This window comes from Biomphalaria glabrata, chromosome 14 (assembly GCF_947242115.1).
Source record: "Biomphalaria glabrata chromosome 14, xgBioGlab47.1, whole genome shotgun sequence".
Classification (NCBI taxonomy): Eukaryota; Metazoa; Mollusca; class Gastropoda; family Planorbidae; genus Biomphalaria; species Biomphalaria glabrata.
In genome coordinates this window covers 32249097-32271977 of record NC_074724.1, presented here as the reverse complement: position 1 = coordinate 32271977, position 22881 = coordinate 32249097, and the positions used below count along the sequence as shown (strand labels likewise).

Below are 22881 nucleotides of genomic sequence, written 5' to 3'. Positions count from 1 at the left end.
CCCCCCCCCCCATTGCCATTGTGTGACTGGGTCTCGCATATACCTCTACCTTAAGTGACTATGTTTCTTGTGAAATAACTATTCTCATCAGATATAGGTCAATGGACAGCTATTCCATATGAAGAATGGAATGGTGGAATTTCCAGACTAAGGCAGCAAGTCTTTTCATTCCCACTACTTGAGGATGAGGAAACTTCTTGGAGATTATTTACCTTATCCATGGTTCTATTAACACCAAGGCAATGCTGAGATCAGAAAATGTGTATTTCTCAAATTCTGCCCAAGAATACATTGAAACATTAGCCAAACATAATTTTTTCTCAAAGCAGTGTTTCCATGGTCACTTAACACAAAAGAAGTGGTGTGTTATTTTGTATTTGTGTCCAGTGGCGAGGATAGATTAAGTTGATTATTTTGTCCTCCACAAAACAGTCTAATGTATAAAGCAAGATAACAATCCACAAATTGAAATTCCAAACATTTTAATAGAATGAATTAACAAAAACAATTATAACAAGTATAATTATATCTGAATCACAAAAGTGAATTCACATGAAAATGATTCATGTAGCCAAGCTAATAAAATGAAGTCAGCCAAATGAGGTAACTAAATGAACCTCAATAATATTCTCAATTTTCTTTATAAACTATTTTTTATGACTGTTTTCTGACCTAAGTCTAACTAAGAAAAAAAAAAGAATGTCAAGTTCCCTTATCAAACCTTGCAATCTATAGAGCAAATGATGTAAAGGAAAACTGTTTCTGTGGCCCATGGTTAACGAGGGTGTCAGGTGGTCATCACAATGACCAAACGCATTTACTTTCCGCAACTAACATCAGGTATCCTTAAGAGCTGGGTGGACTCACAGACTCAGAAATTAAAAATACCAGAATTCAAATCAGGACCCCAGTTCCAAATCCTAGTGCTAAATTGATCAGCTACCACGCCTCCAATTCTAACTGTACTTATTAATCATTAATAAAACACATAAATTGATGACATTGACCTAGTTAAAATCTTTCAGCGCTTATAAGAAATAAGTAAAATGTTTAAGTAGAAGTTAACATTTTCACGAGTGTTTTGGTAAAACTCCTGTCTGTCTGGTGCAAAGTGTGTACACATTATTTCTCCCACACCCAATCTCAGATCAAGTAAAAATTTTGCACAATTATTTCTTGCACCTGACACAACAAGTCAATAAAAAAAAAACCAACTAATTAGTTAATTAACTATTGGTAATTAATTATTTTGTTTGGTATCAAACAAGGGAAAGAAATCATACTTGATAGATATGGTGGTATAAGTTGAATTAGTCTCCTTGAGCCCTGAATGAACAAGTTTTTATTTATGCATTTAAAAAGCAATCGCTGTAACATTCACCCAGGTACTTCCTTCTTCCCCACCCCTTTCCCAGCTGGTCCAGACAGTGATAAGATCAGAGCTAAAAGAAAATTAAAAGCATGAAACTGCACTAAATAAAAACAACTGATAAAAGTATTTCTAATCGCACAGATTTATTGTTGTTAGGTCAAGATCTATTACAAATTTAATTACATGATTGATCCAAACTAATTGATACAATTACACTTTATATAAGCTTTGGGTTTTTTTTTAAAGTATTTTTTATGTTTTTCTTGTTTATTACTAATAAAAAGACCTACAAGCTTGACATTTTGTCCCATCCAACCTTCCATTCATTCTAGTTTCTTGGGAGGGCGCACCCCCTCCCTCTCATATCAAGCTAACAAGAAGTTCAACAGCTACTTTTGTTTATTTAGTGTAACCCAACAGGAAAAATGACAATCAAATGGAATGATTTGTGATTTATCTCCAGTGAAATGTTCCATGTTATATTCTAGCACCTAAATAGCAAAGATTAATGACTTCAGGATGAAATATTTTTCTAAGAGGATTTACAATGGTTGCCAAAGAGACAAACACTTCCTATTGGCTATTTCTGTCTGCATAAAAAAAAATGGATCATTAAGGCTAACAAATAGAAATCATTATTGTATTGAAAACTGTCTAATTTAGTTGAAATATAAAAATCATATGGGGGCGCAGTGTCTGAGTGGTTAAGGACTTGGCATCCAAACCTAGGGTCTTCGGTTAGAATCTCGGTGAAGACTGGGATTTTGAATTTCTGGATTTTTAGGGCACCCCTGAGTTGACGCAGATCTAATGGGTACCAGTTGGGGAAAATAAAAGCGGTTAGCCGTTGTGTTGGCCACATGACATCCTGCTTGTCAACCATTGTCCAAAAAAACAGATAATCTTAAAATCATCTGCCCCATAGATCGCAGGGTCTAAATGGGGAACTTTACTTTTGTTTACTTTAAAAGAATCATATATCAACTTTTTTTTTTTTGTCCACATTTTCTCCAATCAAAGTAACTGTAACAAAACACAACTATTTGATTTAGAAATGAAGTTGATAAGATATCAGCACGTGAAGCTAGCTCACTGAAAGATTAGAACCACTGCACTTAGATATACTTATCTAGAAATAGAATCAGTATTGAATCTATTAACTAATAAATCTTTGAAGTAAGGGTTGGCAATGCAGACCTATGAAATTCCTGCAAGATAATCAAAGCAGCATACCAACGAGACTACCTGTGCTATAAAAATAAAATAAAAATAAAATACTTTCATTCACACTGTTTTGAAATAGACTTTAAAAAAATGTTAAGTAAACTTTAAAAAAAAAAGATTATCATTTCATTTTTTCTGTTTTTAGGTTTACTAGATGTATTTCATGACAGAACAGATTGCTTGAAGAACATAGGTAAGTGTCTTATGAACTTTAATCATGCCATAGTGCTATCAGCGCCACCTCATGAGAATATTCTGCATATATTAAAGTCTGCATAATGAGCACACTATAAAAAAACAACATTACATTTATTTAGAATATCCCTTTTAATGTCTACTTGGGTCAAAACTACATGGACACATAAAAGAATAAAGTAATGTAGAAATATATTATGATTTCACTAAGGCAAAGAACTAGAAACTATTGCCCTGGCTGGTTTGCACATATATCTTTTTTTTTTTTGTCTTTTATCTGCTAGTAGGGCATTTATGCATGTTGCGCATGCGCTGGGTCACAGCACAGCTACAAGAACATGCTACAATAATGCGTTAGGGTCACCTTGCCCCTATAGCATTACAGTTCTTGTCCCCAGAATGTGTTCTGATAGACTGCTTCTAGCATCTTTCACCATTTCCCGCTTAGAATACCAAAGTGAAACTAGCATGGGGGGAACTACGATCGATAATATCTCTAAAAAAAATTATTTGTGCATACATAAACACTCAAAATACTTTATCAAGTGTTTAATATTACGACTGTTTAATATTATGACGCTTTGATCAGTGTTCATTTGTAAGAAAATAATTTCAAAATGTCTGCCTTTTTAACCGGCCCGCATGCGCACTGAGGCTACTAGCTCTGCTTGCCGGGGGTTTAAACACGGAGGTCCTGTTAGGGTGCCCACACATGGCTTGTATAAAAGTGGTGAGGGGAATGGGAGTTGTAAAACTCTATATACAAATTAAGTTTGCGCTACTTGAGAATATTATGCTTATGACATGTTTGTATGATAAAGGTCCTCGATGGTATAATGTCTGCCACTTCACACATCTTAACAACCAAACAAAATGCTGGAGTCAGCTCTTTTTTATCCCTTTGAGTGGAACATGCCAGGTAAACTTGCACCTTGCTCAGTTGTGAGAAGACATGAGCTTCATTCAGCATGGATCAACCTAACCTGATTAGTGTATGTGTGTTTCTTCATTCAGCATGGATCAACCTAACCTGATTAGTGTATGTGTGTTTCTTCATTCAGCATGGATCAACCTAACCTGATTAGTGTATGTGTGTTTCTTCATTCAGCATGGATCAACCTAACCTGATTGTTTTATTCATTCAAGCTGGGCCCCCCCCCCTTACATTCTTTAACAATACTTCAGTCAACTAGAGACACTTTTACTTACAAATTACTATATACTTCAACTGTCATATAATGCAGGGATGCCTATGGACAACTGCCATATCAAACTTGTAACCACTTTGAAATTTGTAGGACCCTGGCATCACTGATATAACATGAAAAAGGTTGGGTCTCATTTATATACCATGAACAAAATTGGGCCCCATTAATACGACATGAAAAAGATTGGGCCCTTTGGTATGACATGAAAAAGGTTGGGCCCCAAAGACATGACATGATAAAAAGGTTGGGCCCATTGATATAATACAAACAAATGTCTTTAAAGAAATAAACCTGCAGTTAGTTAATCAGAGAAGCTTGGATTCTATTTCTATAGATTCTATTACTAAGGTGTTTTTTTTAAATATGAAACAGCCAATATAAATCAGTTGATATATTTTTTTTTCTGCCTTTTTTAAAATATAGTAATCCTTGACCCTGTATGACAGTGATTGTTTTGATAATTTAGAGATATTAAAAGTTTGTGGGTACCCACTCCTGCAGTGGCAGTTAATAAATTGAGATGCTGACTTCTTGGTTTTGAAAAAATACTTGAATTTTAATGTCAAACAAAGCTTTAAAAATGTGGCAGTGACTTGACAAAACCAAGACAAGACCATTAAGGTATATAACTGATAGACAATATGTTACAGGCATAATGACTAGACTAGAAGCTCATCATAGAAACCTTTTTTTTTTAATTATTATAAGATTCAGTTAACAAAAAGTACTAGCCTATACCATACCAAAGTGTGTTTAAAAAATAATAAATAAGTGTATCTATATACATATTTTGAAGCAGTGTAAGGGAGCTAACCTTGTTTTTTTTAAACATATCACCTAAAATTTGGATTACTTACAAGCAAAAAAAAAAAGAGGAAATTTTTTTTGTTATTTTAAACAGACAGTAAAGTTACTAAAACTCAGCAGTATTTCTAAACACCTTCTCCTTCGCCCAAAACATGAACTTTAAAGAATTTGATTTTTTTTTTTTAACCTTTTTAATTCATACTTATCATTTTAATTTTCTCAAATTTTAGATATAATTAACCTCATTAATATAGCCTATATAATATGCTAATTTATGTATTCATGTTATTTAAACATTTCATAGTTTTAATACCAGCCTTAATTATTTTATTTTTTTTTATTTTGGGTTGGGAGGGGTGGAAGGGATTTTTTTCTGCTGTAATGTATTTCTTTTTTAATTGCTACCCCCCAAATTACCAGATGTTGTAATTAGAAGCTATAGGCACTGTCCAATAGAAATATAGCAGTAAAGAGACAGCTGAAAACTAATGGCTATTACATGTATTACAATATTGGTTGAGATAGTAAGTCAGAATTACTCAGGGCCTAGTATCAATGCAAATGCTATCTCAATCACACAGAAAAAAATACTGTTCAGTTCAGCATTGTGTCTTACTTTAACTCCCCAGCCTGCACACAACACACATAATACAACTTAATCTGCACACAACACACATATAATACAACTAGTTTAACCTGCGCACACAACACACACTCATAATACAACTAGTTTAACCTGCACCCAACACACACATAATACAACTAGTTTAACCTGCGCACCCAACACACACATAATACAACAAGTTTAAGTTCCTCCTAACAAAAAAAAAAGCAACCACTCACTCTTGTGGTATAACAACACAGAATATCACTTGTGTGTGTGTGTGTCTTGGCAAAGAAGAGAATTCACATAAGAGAATTCACTTCCCGCCCGCGCCAAGACTACAAAGTGTGTTACTTTGATCAGCTGTAAAATGTTTCAGTATTGTCTTCATATTTGTGCAGCTATCAGCAAATTTCAAATTTGAAACTAGTCAGCGCGACTGATATGTCACAAACGTCATAAGCTTAAAATTCAGTCTGATTGAGATTCTTTTCAAGAACTGGATGTATACATTTCTTGGTTGCTTTTATTTTTATTTCACGGATTTGTGAGGTGTTTGCAATTTGAATTTTAAAAGGGAATATGTATGGTTGTAACAGTCTTGCAAGATGGCCACGGGCCTCTCCTGGACAAAACTAGGGCGCATGCGCAAGTGTATTCAAGAGTCCATACTGTTATTCCTGGAGCTCTTTTAATTCTAGCGTACAAATGTGTACATAAGGCTGCTGGTGTTTAAAAGATCCACTGATCCAGCCAGTTAAGGTAAGGCACTATATAAGCATGTCTTTATTTTAGCCGCCCCAACCCCAGCTCTAGAGATAAGGCATGGCATGGGAGTGAAGAAAATCTCGAGTCAAGGGTAAAGATTTCAAGATGGCGGTTCAGACATCATGTATCCAACTGCACTGGGCCGGCAGTGAGAGCCACCAGGTTGTTTCCCCTCCCCCTTCTGTTTCCCTGTTACACGGCTTATTTTCTCTCCTATCTTGTGAAACTAGTATATACAGACATGTAGAGATGGCAAGTTAGACAGCTGCACCTTAGGCTGGTCTAAGCTTTTTAGATTTCAGATCATTCAATTTCCCAGATTTTATACAATGAAACAAAAGGGCAGGTCAAATATTTCCCTCTAGCGTGTAAGGTGAATCAGATGGCATAATCAGCTGAATACAATTACACAGATTTAAAAAGAACTGTTAACACAACATTCTACAATTATTAAGTGTTTAGAAAAGAAACTGATTTTCATCAATATATGTGAGCTTAGTGAAAGAAAAAAAAACTGCTGACTTAAAAAAAAATACTAAGAATTGTGGTTACCATTGTAAAGTATGACTAACAACATGATTTGACTAGATACTGCCGGCTTTTTGCTTTGCCCCCCCTTTCCTGTCACATATCAAAGTAATCAACTTGTTTTTTTTAACAAGATTAAAAACTTTTCATTAGAAAAAAGAAAGCCAACTAAAAAATAGTTGGCAGCCTATTATTCAAATCTGAGACGAAGCATGTTGTTGTGTCTAGAGATGGGGCGCTAAGTCTACGGCACTTATCCCACTCTCACGCAGTGTTATAAAAAGCCCCCCCCCCCTCCTCCTTACTAAAAAAACCTAGCACACAATTCACTACTGTGTCACAGTTGAGACAGGAGGGGGAAAAAAAAAAGAACATGTGTAGTCAAAATGGCGGCCAGACAGCCATGCTTTTGTACCAGCAGACAGCTGGATGATGTCATATGCGAACTGGGTCATGGCGGGAAACTAAATCTACCATGTGCTAAAGGGACACATTGATCTTGAAGAGATTGATAATATGCCCAGAGGTTAGACAATGGACTGATAGAACTTTAGGAATTAGTGTTTCTACAAATCTTAATGAGAACTGTTGAATTCACCACTCTTATTTTTGCACATTGCAATTATTCAACATAAAGTTTATATTTGTAGCTTTCACTTTATGTGATACTCCTTTTGATCTGTAATGTTATGCTCAGTTTTTTTTTTCTGGGTTTTCATTCAGTCTTTATGTAATAGTCTTGCTCATTCCCCTGTTTATTATTGGCCAAGGCCTAAATTAAAACATTAAATACTTAAATAGAGCCTTTATTTCTAAATAGCTTTTTCACCACAGCAAGGCACAGTGTTTGGAAAAAGATTCAGAAACTACTAACAATTGTTATAAGGGTAATGAGGGACATAATCAATAAAACCATGTCCCCCTGATTGGTCACTGCTGATCTCCCCTACCTTTTTGGTTTTATTCTAGATAAGTACACAAGTTTGTGATGTATACATTGTTTGTTCTATTAGATCAATGATTATCATTGATTTCAAAAGTTTAAATGTTTCTATAAATTCTAATAATTAAATATTTAGCAATGAATGAAAATGATTATATTTCTGCGTACATTTTGATGGACCCTAAATAGACTACACATTTTATATATTGTCATCTTCATGTTTGTGACAAAATATTACTTTTGAAGTGTTTGCCTTAGAGCTTAATCTTAGTAGTAATATAATAGAAGTTTTGCAGTTTCAAACTTAATGGGAACCATCCCTGATTTCAAACCCTAAGCAATGACCCACCGTTCAATTATTTACTTCCTATTTAAAACCATTTAAAACCTGGGAATGTGAATTGAAGTTTGACACTGCTTGTGACTAATGTGAAGTGCTCAGGTCAGTTGACTAGGTTACTGCTTCTCATTCTGCTCTGGCTTAGACACTGATGTTCCAGCTTTAAAACAAAACAAAAACTAATTATGTCCCCGTACTTACTAATCTGGGTCAACGTTGTGTTTATTGAATTATGAAGTTGATGGGCACGGTCACATGGGGGAAAGTGAAAAAGAACTGAAGTGGTTTACTAAGCAATTAACTTAAGATATCAATTTTTTTTTTTTTAATGCCAAATTCTTGTTATTCCTGTACTTCAAACTAAGTTCTGATGGTTGCACTGGAAAGTAGAAGAATGAATTGGAGGAAGAGACTTTATCCAAGGCTAGTTAGAGTGTTGTAGTGAAAGGAAAGAAATAAGTTCATCTCAGAAATCATTTTAACTCTTTCTCTCCTAATCTATGATACCATCATTGATTACTCCCATTCTTTCAGCTGAATTGACAATTCAATCATAGTTGAGTCTTAAAAAGTCAATTGTTTTGTTTTCTTCTTCCCAAAATGTTTTAAACTGCTTATCATTTAATCTTGAATAGTTTTCATTTGGAAAACATACAGATTTTGTTGTCATTTTCAATGAGTTTTTACAAAAAACAAAACAAAAAAAAGCTCTATTTTTCTATATTATGGGGAATTTGATAGTAAGCTCAAGAAAACTAATTTATATGTTTAATATAAGTTTTGTGTAAATATGAATAACTATGATTAATAAATACATTTAATTCAATTTGTATCCAAAAATATTGTTTACTAGTCCAGATCTAGTTCTGAAAAGAGTTGTAAGTTTTTATTTTGAAGTTCCATTATCCAAAACTAAATTTCATATTGGTTTTATAAACATCTATTTGTTTTATTTAAAAAGGGTGTGCATCCCCTTCAATTCTGTACCAAATATAACATTTTCTGATAACAAAAAAAGTTGTTGGAATATAATCATAATAGGTAGTGAAATGGAATCAGCAAAATGGATAACTCTCTCTGAACATGGAAATGAATAAGGAATGCAAGAGTTAAAACACACTGACTTTACTAACTGACAATGTGTTTGCTAATGAGGAATACCAATAGTCCTAAAGAATTGTTAAGATTACTTGGAGGCTACAAGGAAACTAAAGTCCCTCATAAAAGCAGAGTTCATCAGTTGTACTGACACAAGTTAAAAGAGTAGTTACATAGAAGAGAAAAAAAAAAACCAACTGTTTTCTCTCAATAACCAAGTAGAAAAAAAAGTTGTGTTTCTGTTCCAATTGGTAATGAAAAAGTCTAACACAAGATTAAAGTATGAGTGGGGAAAATATTTAAAATACATATTTTATATGTGAAGATGACAGCCAGACTACATTTATTGACAAACCCAATCAATGTCAAGTAACAGACTGACTTAATCCCTTCCAGTTTCTTATCTATAAGCAATATATATGTATAGATATAGAGATAGATTATAAATAAAATTCCTTTAAGGCTGGAAGATAAAGTTGAAACAGAGATCTAGTTTGACAAAGACCTTGCTATTCATCATAAATCTAAACCAGTCAGTGGAGAGACCTACAGAGCTGTGTAATCAGTGGGAACCACTTAACTCCCAATATGGGAAAGAAGGGGGGGGGGGAGGGAGAGGAAAAACCTCCCTCATTACTCAAGCATTGATCAGTGTCAGTAACATGGCACAAATAGGTCACTGAAATAGTTACCACACATTACACACTGTCTGCTGACCTTTCTTGACCTGTTGACCTGGTTTCCTAGTGCAGCTGCGCATGCTCCAGGCGGGGGCCGTACATAAGAAGTGGTGGCCGGAAAAAAAAAAAAAGGAAAGGGCGCCCAGTTTAAAAACATAAGGCGGGTGAGTTTAGATGGCGGACATGCTTATCTTGGAAGTACAAGAAGATATTTATAAAAGACTGGTGTGTTAGCCCCACCCACTAACCCCACCCACATTGCCTGTGTAGTGCAGACTAACTAGGCTTTAGTCTGATGTCAATGCTGGCTGACTGATGACACAGAAAACAAAATTGTTGAATGGAAAAACAAACTATGACATTTTTTTTTGGTACATACCAACAATTTTACACACACACACACATTGTACAGGATCTCAGTCTGGGGTTTTTCTCAAATTTTCACAAGTTGTAATGAGGAATAAGATTAGTGCCTAGTGTGGCATGTTGTGACTAAGTGGTTCAACTCTAGACTATCATCTCATCTACACAAATGATCTCCCCCCCCCCTTACCATTGTCTACTATATGTCATTTAGTGTGTTCCATGTGAAGAGTCTTTTATCAAGTTAAAGCTTATAATTTCTTTAATAAGTTAGTCCCCCCCCCCTCCCATCTATAAAATGTTTATGAAGACCATTTGTGGCTTTTTATATCTTCTTCACTTCAGTGTCCCCTTCACTATGCACTAGTAAAAAAAAAAAGTTCCCCTTTGAGACCTTGTGGTCTATAGGGCAGACGATGTAAAGGTCATCTGTTTCTGTGGCCTACGGTTAACGAGGGTGTCATGTGCCTTTACTTTCCCTAACTAATGTCAGGTACCCATTAGAGCTGGATGGACTCAGAGGCGCCCGAAGATCCCGAAATTAAAAATCCCAGTCTTCACCAGAATTCGAACCCCGGTTTCCGGTTCAAAAGCCAAGAGCTTTACCGCTCAACCACCGCTCCTCCTAATCACTAGTACAATACAAATAGTTCTGAGAGTAGTCTAGTGCAGCATTTCTTAATTAGTGGCAGTGTACTAACAAGGGGTCCACAAACACAGTCATTTATGGTTTTTGGTCATTTATATCAAGAATCAATGTGTCTGTTAAATTTGCATTGTAGTTATTTAGATCCATTAAATATTTTTGTTGAATATTTTTAAATTTTAAAAAGATTAAGTTATAAAATTTATAGGCATTTTTTGTTAAAAGTATGACTTCTAATACCATTTTTGATACGAGGCATCTACAATAATGTTCTCTTGCAGCAGACATGTCAAATTTACTTTGCTACACAAAGGTATGTGTCTTTCTCAAAATTAGAATGGTCTAAGGTCTACAGAATGCTGGACTATATTTGTTGGTAAATTATTTTCCATGACCAAAACAAGCTCACCCTTTACCACATGCCACTCACATTCTATCTACCACATTATAACAGCCACACGCCCTTACACGTTCTTGACCTGAAATATTTTTAGCATGATGTAGTGTGCACTATAGATGCCAGGAAAAAACATTTTTGCAGCTCAAAATGCAGGAAATAGCTAGGTGCCCTGGATTTTATTTGGGGAGTTGCAGCTTTTCCACGGGCCCCCAAGCTGGCTAAAGGAGGGAGGAGCAGTTGTTTTATTTCTGGCGGCCGGGGGGGGGGGGGGGGGGGGGCGCACCACAAGTAATGGTTGAGAAGCACTGGTCAGATACATTAATACCTGGATTTAACTACCCAACCTCAAAGTGATGCCCAGGTGAAAGTTTTGTTTGAAGAGGCCAACAGGGTAGCAAAACAAGACTCGTGTTGGGGGGCCTAATTGCACTAGATGTGGATTGAAAGAGAGCCCCCAATAGCCGTGTCACATGCAGTTTTATGGTGGACATCCGCACAGCTACCTTGATACATTGAAGGACTATGGGAAATATCTCCACCCTCAGCCTTGCCTCTTGTTCAAAGAGTCGTGGGATTCAAGCCACTGGCAATAGAGATGTGCTCTATTAACATCTGCTTGGATATTTCCCAGACATAGAAACTGTTCAAACAAGCCATTAGAAGGGAGCTTTCATTGGCCGAGAATTTCAAAAGTCCATGACTCAACTCCCCAGACTATGATAAATTTGGTACAAAAACAAAACCATAATTGTCGAACAATATCACTATACATTTAGAATAACAACTTTTTAAAATAGTCAGTACTTACAGATAAAAAATATAGAATGCCCCAATGTTGGCTAATTAGTACTGACTCAGACATGCACATTTCTTACACTGTAGGAGCAATCGTTTAAGTTGAGAAGAGAAACTCTTTAAGAATGATTAGATAACTAAAGCAGAAAAAAGAAAGCTCTAGGTTACCAGGGCAAGTTAGGCAGATGTAAAATTAACTTAGTGAGTGATCCAAAGGATCTAAATAAACTTTAATAATTGAATTAACAATTATCAAAGAACAAATTAAATGGGAAAAAAAGTGAAACTTGCATATGCTGACATCCTAATTTATGACTAACAATATTAGAGGTAATTTACTTTACACTGACTGCAGAGAAAATGACATAGATTTTATTAATGATGTGGCCTTTGAAAGTCTCAAATCTATCTTGAAAAGGGAAGCAATGACTTAAAACTATTTTTACAGTTACAGCTGCTGATAAAACCACTAATAAATGAGATATTTAGTCACTGATGATTGTTCATTGATCATTTCAAATAAAAAAAAAATGAAATCTAGTCCTGATTATTAAATGATAGATTCTGTTACCACATCCATAAACATTAGGACAATACTTATTTTATTTGTAATAATTTCTGTGGACCATCATAACAAATTTTGTATTTTATTTTCGATATTAAACCCTGGAAGTGTTTTTCATAATTGTTCTTAGAGTGTTTTTTTTGCCGTTTCTGTAGCAATAGAGACGGATTTTGGGAGTCAGTTACACAGACCGGATCTCAAACAAGGAAATCCTATGCCGAACTGGGAGTCGAACACTTAGTGAGGTTGTGACTGAGCGTCGCATGAGGTTTGCGGGACATGTTCTACGTCAAAATGAATTACGCACACCAAGAGTTGCGATAACCTGGAAGCCAAAACGAGGAAAGCGCAAACAGGGACGTCCTCGTATTACCTGGCGACACACCTTCATGGAGGACCTCAGAACAGTGGACACCAGATGGGAGGAGGCTCCAGACATTGCCAGTGACAGATCATTATGGAGACAGCTTGCCGCCCAATGCGCCGAACGGCGCGGGAGGACCTAAGTCTAAGTCTAAGTCTTAGAGTGTTTAGAATTAACTAGTTTACATGATTCATGCTGAAAGTATTGCTTTTGTATTGAGTTTTGGGTTTCACACACCAACTTTTACTAAGTTTAAACATGAACAAAATGGCTGTCACCATTCGTCCTCTACAAATCTTATTTATTCATAATTGTTTAAAGCTTATTCATTGTACTTTAACTTATTCTTTTTTTTTTAAAATGTAACAAAAAATTTATCTCTAACTTTGTTTTTGTTAGTTTTTTTGTTAGCTAATATTTCTTTTCCGACCTAAAAAAAAAGGCTCTATAATAGCAGTCTATATTATAATTGTCAGCGCGGCCTAGTGACACCACCTAAGTTATTGGACGACTGCCATAAGGGTTACTTTATAGTTGTGGATATTGGGACAGACATTTAGAAGTCACATGTACGCATGCGCAATTTGGAAAGATGAGAAGTCGCTCTTTAACATTAGGATCTGGAATTGAATTCAAAGATTAAACTGTATAGAGCATACTTATATTACAAACCAACATCTAGCTCCATGCATACAAAAGATTATTTGGTTTAAAGATTTTGAATGCAAATCAAAACTTCAGTAAAGTAAGAACTACACGTTTAAGATTAGAAAGTGCCACTGGGTCTCTCCCCACCTCGACCCCACGCGACCCAATTTTGGCCTAGTGCATACACTGCGCATGCGTCTACCTCAGAAAGTGCAGGCATAGTTTGCTGGCTGGCAGGCCGGCTTAGTTTTTTGCTTGATCTGTGTGCATTTTGTTAAGACTAACACATTCACACACACATGACTAGTATGACCTAGATAGCTAAAGGATACATCTAACTATTGTGTTGGTCATGCTGTCAACTACTAACATGTGGCTATAGGATTTCTTTACTTTGGACAAGGATCCCTAATTTATTTCTACATTAAGAGACAGACCAGAAATGTGTTTCACTGTGGTCTTATGTTCAAGCATGTGTGCATATGTTGGGCTTGTTGTTTTTTTTTCCCTCTTCTTTCCAACGTTATGGATAAAATGTGCACACGCGCTCTTTTTATGCGCGACCACGCCATGTTGTTTTCAGTTTTCTACAAGATTTCTTACATTCTGGTTATAAGTGCCATGGTAAGTCTTTGCCACATAGAAACCACAAAGTTATAGTGCACAATGAAATACAAACAAAATGCTTTTGAAAAGAAAGCTCAGTGCATTACAATGATATGATCCAGTTGATCTCACATAATTGTCTTATAAGTGTTAGTATTGTTCTACTTTTACAAGTATGCAATGTCTGATGTATACAATCATCAAATAGTATTTATTTACATGTCTATTAGTAAACAATAAATTAGTCAAATAATTCATTTCTTGGTAGTGTATTTAAAAGTGTATAATTAATTTTAAAACTGCAAGTTCTACATGTCTTTGATACATTTAGCTCTAGAATGAGTTGATATCTAACAATAGCTATGCAACTTAGCTCATGTAGTTGTGGCCTGTCTTGAGGTTAATGTTTTAGAAATGTTTTTAAGTATTTATCCTGTATTAAAAAAATTTGGCAAGAGACAAGTAATGAATTTCTGTAAAAAGTTTATAATATTTTTTAGCATAAGACATGTTCAATACAGTAGAGGCGACCTTAGGGGGCCCATTCCATCACAAAAATACTCGTGGCCATGAAATGACACTCACCCAGCACCCCACGCAATGCTAAGGCCACCTTTAAATATAGTATGATGTCCAACTGACCTCTGATGAAAGTCAATCTTAAAATACAAGTCAACTTCAACCAACCCAAACTGTTTTTTCTTAAGGTTGATTCTGCCATTTACTATTCACATATTTACTATTCACATAGTATGTTTGCAGTTGCCATAGAGTTTAGTCATTTGTAAGCGGCCCAAATCCTACAGTGTAATATGATTTTTTAAAGATGGTAGGTGAAAAAAAAAATTCCAACACTTTACAGACTTATCCTATATTGAGTACCTTGTACTTTAATAAAATTACAGTGTCTAGACAACAGCTTCTTAAGAATATATCTTGTCTATGTACCAATGTACTGAAACGATATTCCAATACTGATTACATTAACAAAACAAAGAAAACATCAGGGGACATTGAGGATTTATAAGAGTCACATGGAGCTCTAGCCAGACATTATCTTCTTAAAATGCACTCTTTGTCATATGTATTACATTGCTCAATAGGAGAATGTCTAGACATCCTGACCTATGCATCCTTAAAACTGGTGGGAATTATGATGAGGGTACAGTGATTCAATCTGTTCTTAAGTTTGAAATGAAAAATATAATTCAGATAATGAAAATAAACAAACATTTTCTTTTAACTTATAACATGGCTATCTGTAAATACATTTGCACTGTGAGTTTTATACATCTCTCAGCCTTATAGTAGGCACTAATAAAAGTCAATGTCAACAGGTTCAGCTAGAAACAGTAACTGCTGACGATTCTCCCCCTTTCCAACTAAAAGTCTGAATAAAATAATATTAGGATATGGGAGGCAATACATTCTAATTGTTTCATACATGTAAAAAAAAAAGTTCATAAAGTTCTTTTTCAGACCTTGCAAGTCATAGGGAATATGATGTAAAGGTCATCTGTTACTGTGGCCCAGCACAACGACCAATTGCCTTTACTTTCCCCAACTAATGTCAGGTACCCATTAGAATGGAACCCAGGACCCCGGTTCGGAAGCGCTTTACCGCTCAGCCACCGCCACTCCACATTCCTTCATGACAGAATACAATCATACACACAAGAAAAAGAAGAGAAATGTCCCAAGCTAGTTTGATTGAATCACTTGTATTAATGGTACTGTAGTTTTCTATTCAGAATGAGCATTAATTATCAGCAAAAGAAATAATGTAATAAAAGCAATCCCACCAGACCTTAGTTTAAAGTGAAGATTTGTACCCTACATAACACTACATCTTTAAATGTATAGCATGATGTAGACAGTAACCCTAAGATGTCTTTACAATAACAAATAATAAATAGCATGATGTGAAAGACGAGCAGCATTTCTACATGTTAAAAAAAAAAAAAGCAGTAACAAGTCTTTTCTTAATCAATACTTTAGATAAAGTTACTAAATTAACAATATATAAAAAATAAAATTCATATAAAATCTATTTTCCCATAACTAGAGTTATTTCCCTGCATCTAAAAAATAATAGGTTAATTTAATTAGAATTTTTTTTAATGAGCTGGATTAAAACAACTACATATTTGCATTATAATCCCTCCATGTCTGTGGGACGAAACATTAGGCAAAAGAAACATTTTGATTATAACTTGTAACAAAAAAAAGAAGTTGTCTTAAATATAAGATTTTCGTTTACAATAAGAAACCGACGTGTCATATTTGCTCAATTATTAATGTTGAGTTTTGTTTGATAAACTATTAGTACCAATACAGTAATTGACATGAAAGCTTATTAAGGGAGGTAATTTCAGTTGTTTTTAAACTATTTTTTGAGGAAGAAAACAATGCCTAAATGATCACCATGGTATACTCTCAAAAGTGGCAATAGTAGTATTTGTTCTATTCCAAATGTTGTCCTACTGAACAAAGATCAACAAAATTGCCAATGTTTCCTATATTTCAATTATACCAAAACATTGCTTAAGTGGCTTGATGGACAGTACAAATATTCGGTATAATGTTAACTTATCAAATGATACATAGAGAAGAAAAGCAAGGCAAATGACTCTAGCTACTGTTGGATTAACCTGCCCAGTGTGCAGCTGAACGGTATAATGGGTCTCACCAGCCACATGAGGAGGCACAAAACCCCAGTGCAAAGCCCTCAGCCCCCAGATGACAAAAGTGGCCATCATCGAAACACGATGAACCAGCTATATATAATGAAATTTCTCTTTAATTTTCTCATGTTAAAATGAGCCTATTCTGGGACTTAGTTCCTATAATTCTAAATCAAATTCTTAGACCATTCCCCTTTTGGTTAAATAATATACACATTCTGGCACTAATCATTACATATTTTGTTTTTTGCTGTGAATCTTTTCTTATACTCATTTCATAACAAAAATTGAGTTTATAATAAATTTGTCAAGTTGCTATGTACTACTTCAAGGAATATTTAATGTCCATTTAGTGAAATAATTTTAAATCCTCCTAAAAAAATTATAATTTAATTTACAGCAAATGTAAGATATTTTTTTATGTGACCTGACATAGTTAATAATGTTTATTATTCATACGATTTGGATTTGAAATTATATATATATATATATATATATATATATATATAATCTAAGAGCTCATCATTTGATGTACTTAACAAAATTGTATTCCACTGGCTATATTTACTAACATCAGTCATGTGACTTGAACTAGGACTACCAGTTGATTACAGAGACACATAGACATAAGGATAAAAACTAAACCACTAAAGCATGACTAACATGTGATGTGCACAGGCACACAGAGGAAATGTACCAGGTGAAAGGGTGGGCTTGACTAGCTGCACATTCAAGTGGGAGCAGAGAGGTGCTGTAAGAGTAGAGGGGGGGTGAAGCGGTGGGCCAATGTTAACTAAAAAAAAAAAGTGTATGCTTCAGTACACACACACACACTCAGACTAAGCCCTGTCCTTGAAACTAGAGAGAAAGACAGGACCATAGCCTAGTTTTTCCCCTCCCAGTGACTAGGTCCTTCTACTTCTCCACATGTCTGAGATTCAAAATGTTTCTAAATTGAAGCCTAGATATGTGGAACAAAAATGTAAGAGAGAGATAAGAAGATAGCAAACTTTTCAGCACTCACACACACACAAACTAATCCTTTCATGATGTAATACAAGTTTGAAAAATTTTAAAAAAATATTTTTTTTACAAAGAAATTAATCTACTAAGTTTCTGAGTTGTGTGTATTTGTATATTAGTCAAGTATCAATCCTGACCACTAGATAATCATAATACAGACAGGTTGTTTTAAAGAAGGAAATTGAAGAAAAAAAAACTACTACCACACCAGAAGTGGTGGGCTGACTAAGCATAAGCCTGTTCAAAATTTGCGCCATGATTATGTACACTGACGTAAGCGGGTCATGGATTGGCTAGACAAGCTGTGCAGATTACTGCCATTGGTGGCACAGCATTTGACGCATGCGCAGGTGTGTTTCTCTAGTGGCCTGCCCGCTGCTGTTCAGCTTGCATGTCTAGGGAGGATGTGTGTTCTTGGGTTACGCATTACGCACTGGGGGCTTTAGTATGTGTGCGTTGGCGCGCGCGTGTGTGAAATTTATGCTCACAGCCCCAAGGCATCATGGCCTGATTTTCTTTAACAAAAGAGTTATGTTTAGCCTTAAATTGTGCCTATTTCTCATCAGGCATGAGTTTCATTACACACGCAACCGCGACCCGATTTTGAATTTCACTATGAGGCATGTGTTCTATGTGGCGTCTGGAAACACTAAAGCGCCACTGAAATCATGTCATATGCTGTGTTTAAGGAACAACAACTATTTTAAACAGCGGCCTAGTTAGACTTACAACATGTGACCCGGTTAGACTTTTCATAGGTTTCTTTTTATCATATGGATTTAATTATTGCTGTAAGTATTATATTAGATAAGATGAATCACTACACATTTTTTAACATTTTTTTTTCTTCCGGTCTAAGGCTAGTCTTAAAGGATTCTTCTAAACTACTATTTATAAGACATATTTGAACACAAATAACTTAGCCAAGCTGTGTTTGTAAAACTATATACTGTATATGTTGCTAAGTTAAAGCAATTAAATCACAATTACTAGTTATGAATTTATAACTGACTAATATTGACATGTCCTTGATTTAAATATATTATTTTTTTTTAACATGTATAATTATAATAAATAGTTTAAAAATAATTAAAATGTAAAAGGAAACATTTTGCTTATAAGTCAAGTTTATTTTGTTTTAAAAAAAGTTTTTGAATTTTTTTTTTATTCCAGTTTCTGTATTAAATATATATGTATTAACTATATATGCCTACTAGGCTAAAATGGACTATCTTCTTGTAGGTACAAAGCAACGCTAAAACCTATCAACAGTTGTATATTAACTCTTTGAATGTTAATTGTTTGTTGTCGTTAACCATGTTTATTCATTTCAAACTAAGAACTGAGAATGTACAAAGGCGTCTTTGTAATGGGATACTTTTGGAATATACTATCCCTATGTTGGTGTTTGTGAATTGGTATTTAATTTCTCATTTTTCTGTCTAGCACTTAAGGAATAAAAAGTGCTTGCTTAAATCCAATTTAGTCATAGACATACAGCTAACAATTAAAAAAAAAAAAGAGAGCTTCTCATTTTCGTTGTAAATATTATTTAATAACTGGACAATAGTTGTATAAGTAGAAAAATAAATTATTGATAATTAGTAATGAGCCAATATCAAACTGTTAGAGAAGGACAGTGACAAATTAGCAAAGTTGTGTTTTATTGACGGCACAATTTCCCGTAACCATGGCGGAACAAAAAATAAACTTGTGGACACTACAGAAATGAAATTAAAGCTTTTGTCATCCGCTAGTTAAACTGACAATTAAAAAAAATTTTAAATAACTGATATGATGTGACCAACAGACACCACTGTTCTTTAGCAATCAATCAGATTTAATAGCGAACTTCCTATGCAACATAAGTATTTCAACATTCTACATGTCAAATTACAACTGCTAGGTACATTTACAAAAACAAGTTCTAGAACATAATCTTAGAAGTACATAACCTTTAATGTTAGTTACTAGCTAGAGCCACAACTTCCCACTAAACCACAATAAATTGGTTTAACTTCCTCATCAACCACACCATTCAACCACACCATTCACTGTAAACACAGAATAGTTTTTGGTCGACTTTGTTTTGAATATATGATTTTATTACATGATTCTAAACTGTATTTCTTGTTGCTGAATTACAAAAGAGGAGAGGGTCAGATGGAAAGAGTTAAAAAAAAAAAAAACATGCAATTTACGTACATTTTTTGTTGTTGTTTTTGTTGCTTCAGTAGTAATAGTTTTGTCAAGACTCGAAATACTCTGGTGACTTCAAGAGTTTGACTGAAATGTAAAGAAATAATTAATTAGCTATAATGCTTTCTTTTTTTGACATCTTTTTTTTTTTTAAATTATGCGTGTAACATAATGAGAGAAAACAATGAAACTATTAGATTGATACTTAATACATGTATTCATCTCTCTGTGTTTTTCTTGTTTGCAGAGGCACTTTACAGCTTACGCCAGACATATCACTTGACCATAGCAAACTTGCCTCTGGGCTCACATCAGATTAGCACTGGGAACATAAGGGAGATAATAAATGTTTTCTTTCTCATGGAGAGGTAAGCCTAAACAGTTTAAGTTAACTTAAAATTTAAATGAATCATCTCCCCTGCCTGAATGTCCCTTTCTTTTTTTTAACTAAGTCAGCAAAATTATTAGTACAAGAATAGTTTATTATGTTAAACCTAATTTTTTAATGCTGGTAAAAGAAGAAAAAAAAGCATATGCCTAAGTATTTTAATCTAGTGATTTCCGACACTGTCAATAGAAACAATCTAGATATAATATCTGACTGTGAAAAAATCCTGTTTATGCATTCAAACAAACATTCTAAAAAGTATTACACATTTAACTATTATCACTAATGAGTCCAATCAAAAGCATATCTCAATCTTAGGTTGCCAGATGGCAAAGCGATACAAAGGAGGGGAAAAAAACTTTGAGGCTTGGATTTTAATTGATGAAACATGTCAGTTAATCAAAGGCTATAAAACAACCATATTAAGTACTATATTCTAAGACTATGCAACCTTTTAAAATTATTATCAATGGCTCAAAGATACAAACAGATTCCACTTTTTAAGAAAACTAGAAACTCAATGAGTCAATGCAAAACCTCCTTCTTTCTTTGTCCACTAAGACACCACTGTTCATTATATCATCTTTCTGTCCTGCAAGTTGCAGCAATAGTCACACAGTTGTACATTGTTCATATCAATAACTTAGGGTGTTTCACAATATATCCTTTAGAAGTAAGTTTGTGTGTTTCAAACAGAAGGATGTGATGGTTTCATTCCCATTACTGGATAATATGTAAATAGTTAAAGCCAGACATTTTGACACATAAGGGCAATGCCTGCATGGCGGAGGATGACAGGCATCCCGTAAACCAATTTAATTTATATATATAATTAATGTCACGGAGGAAAGAGAAAAAAGGGGGGAAATTGAAATACATAAATCAGAAAATATCTAGGACCTAAGAATAATGTATTCACATAACACAGTGACAATATGTATTGTCTTTCCAATATTAATCCAAGTTGGGTATTTTTAGACTAAATCAGCAATAGTGATGTTAAGTCTAGTCTTTGACCTGTGTGTTGGATGTGTACCTGTGACCTGTGTGTTGGATCTGTACCAAAGTCTGATCTAGTTCAACACTGTCTGACATGACACCCCTCTCCTGTCTGTAGGTTAGGGAAAGGCAACATTGGGGGAGGGGGGGGCCTCTAGGGTATGTGACACAACTCTGAATTGGGACTAAAATAATAGAGCCCCAGACAGTAACACCACAACCTCCCAATCTCTTACCCAGATGAGTTTTTTTTTTTAAGCAAACAAAACCTTCTTCCCCCCTGTAACCTCTACAATTTACTTGGTGAATGGAGTGACTCTCATGCTATCATTTAACAACACAATCTCAAAACTTATAATGTTTGAGGAAGCAAAAGCCTTAAGCATTGTTAAGGACCAGGTGTATAAGTTTCCATACACTTCTGTCATTAAGTCAGAAGAAACTTGAAACTATTTGCAGGATTACTTACTGTACTGTCTACACATGGATCGCGCAGACCATGGCACTACACACTGGCTAGACATTAAATAGAAACTACACTTTAAGGACTGTGAAGTATCAGCAGCTTTACAATAAAATTATCAAAAGAACATGCACTAGTTGTTTATTTCCCGATAGAAAAGAAAAAAAAAATGGAAATACAATGGTACAGCCATTAAAAGGCAAGGGAAGAGTACCCCATTAGTGTACAGTATCCCAATGGGAGCAATCAACAACCCAAACATAAAAGCTGAAAACAAAAGTACAGAAAAAAGTAAAGGGAGAGGATGGTAGTTTGATAAGCCACATAAGGTAGACTAAAAAAGTGGTCACTTAAAGAAATAGAGCCTTGTGGTGATAGCAGTGCTGAAACAGAAACAGATGAGGGAAAAAAATGTGTACTGGGAGATATAGAGAAAGGAGGGAAAAGAGAGAGAGGGGGAGAGAATGTATGTGTTGGACTATCTCATTGCTTGTCTGTAAACAGATCTGGTTCACATTGATTTTTGTGAGTCCTGATCCCAACACACTGTGAGTGCTGTACATGATACAGTCCCCCACTTTACTGCTAGCAACATAGTCTACATACTTGTCAATACATCTCTCAGGCCACTACCAAGAAATGAACACCTCTTAATGTTGGACAGTCTAACCTTTCTTGGCTGAATCCTCTAGTAAGAGCGCTCATCAGAGATAGCTTGAATCATCAGAGATGCTAGCAATCCTTTCATCATGTAATCTAGGGGGGAAAAAAAATATTTGGAAAATTGAATTTGAAAATTACAATGTTTTCTTTATAGATCTATGAGTCTTAGGGTTTATTCTATGATTAGTAGAGGGAACATTTATTAAGAATCCTTGAGTCCCCATTATCTCTGTTATAAACCTCATTATCCCACACAGCAATGTCCTCTAGAAAAATATTTGTACTTACTCAAGATGCTGAATCTGGAC

General features: G+C 34.8%; 2 long non-coding RNA genes across 14 annotated transcripts in view; one reads left to right on the top strand and one right to left on the bottom strand.

Moving 5' to 3' along the window:
* LOC106073337 (uncharacterized) overlaps positions 1-22881 on the bottom strand; it is an 84598-nt gene that overhangs the window by 8887 nt on the left and 52830 nt on the right. For 2 of the 4 annotated variants that reach the window (XR_008774797.1, XR_008774798.1), the window contains 3 exons: positions 22581-22666; positions 20266-20382; positions 20067-20147 (listed from right to left, as the gene is read on the bottom strand). This is a non-coding gene — a long non-coding RNA (uncharacterized LOC106073337). Of the gene's footprint in view, positions 1-19816; positions 19916-20066; positions 20148-20265; positions 20383-22580; positions 22667-22881 lie in introns of all 4 variants that reach the window. The other 2 variants (XR_008774800.1, XR_008774799.1) reach the window with 2 other exon arrangements.
* The window catches only part of LOC106073339 (uncharacterized), a 314185-nt gene that overhangs the window by 245710 nt on the left and 45594 nt on the right, over positions 1-22881 (top strand). For all 10 annotated transcript variants that reach the window (XR_008774787.1, XR_008774790.1, XR_008774791.1 and 7 more), the window contains 2 exons: positions 2742-2789; positions 20308-20428. This is a non-coding gene — a long non-coding RNA (uncharacterized LOC106073339). The remainder of the gene's footprint in view (positions 1-2741; positions 2790-20307; positions 20429-22881) is intronic.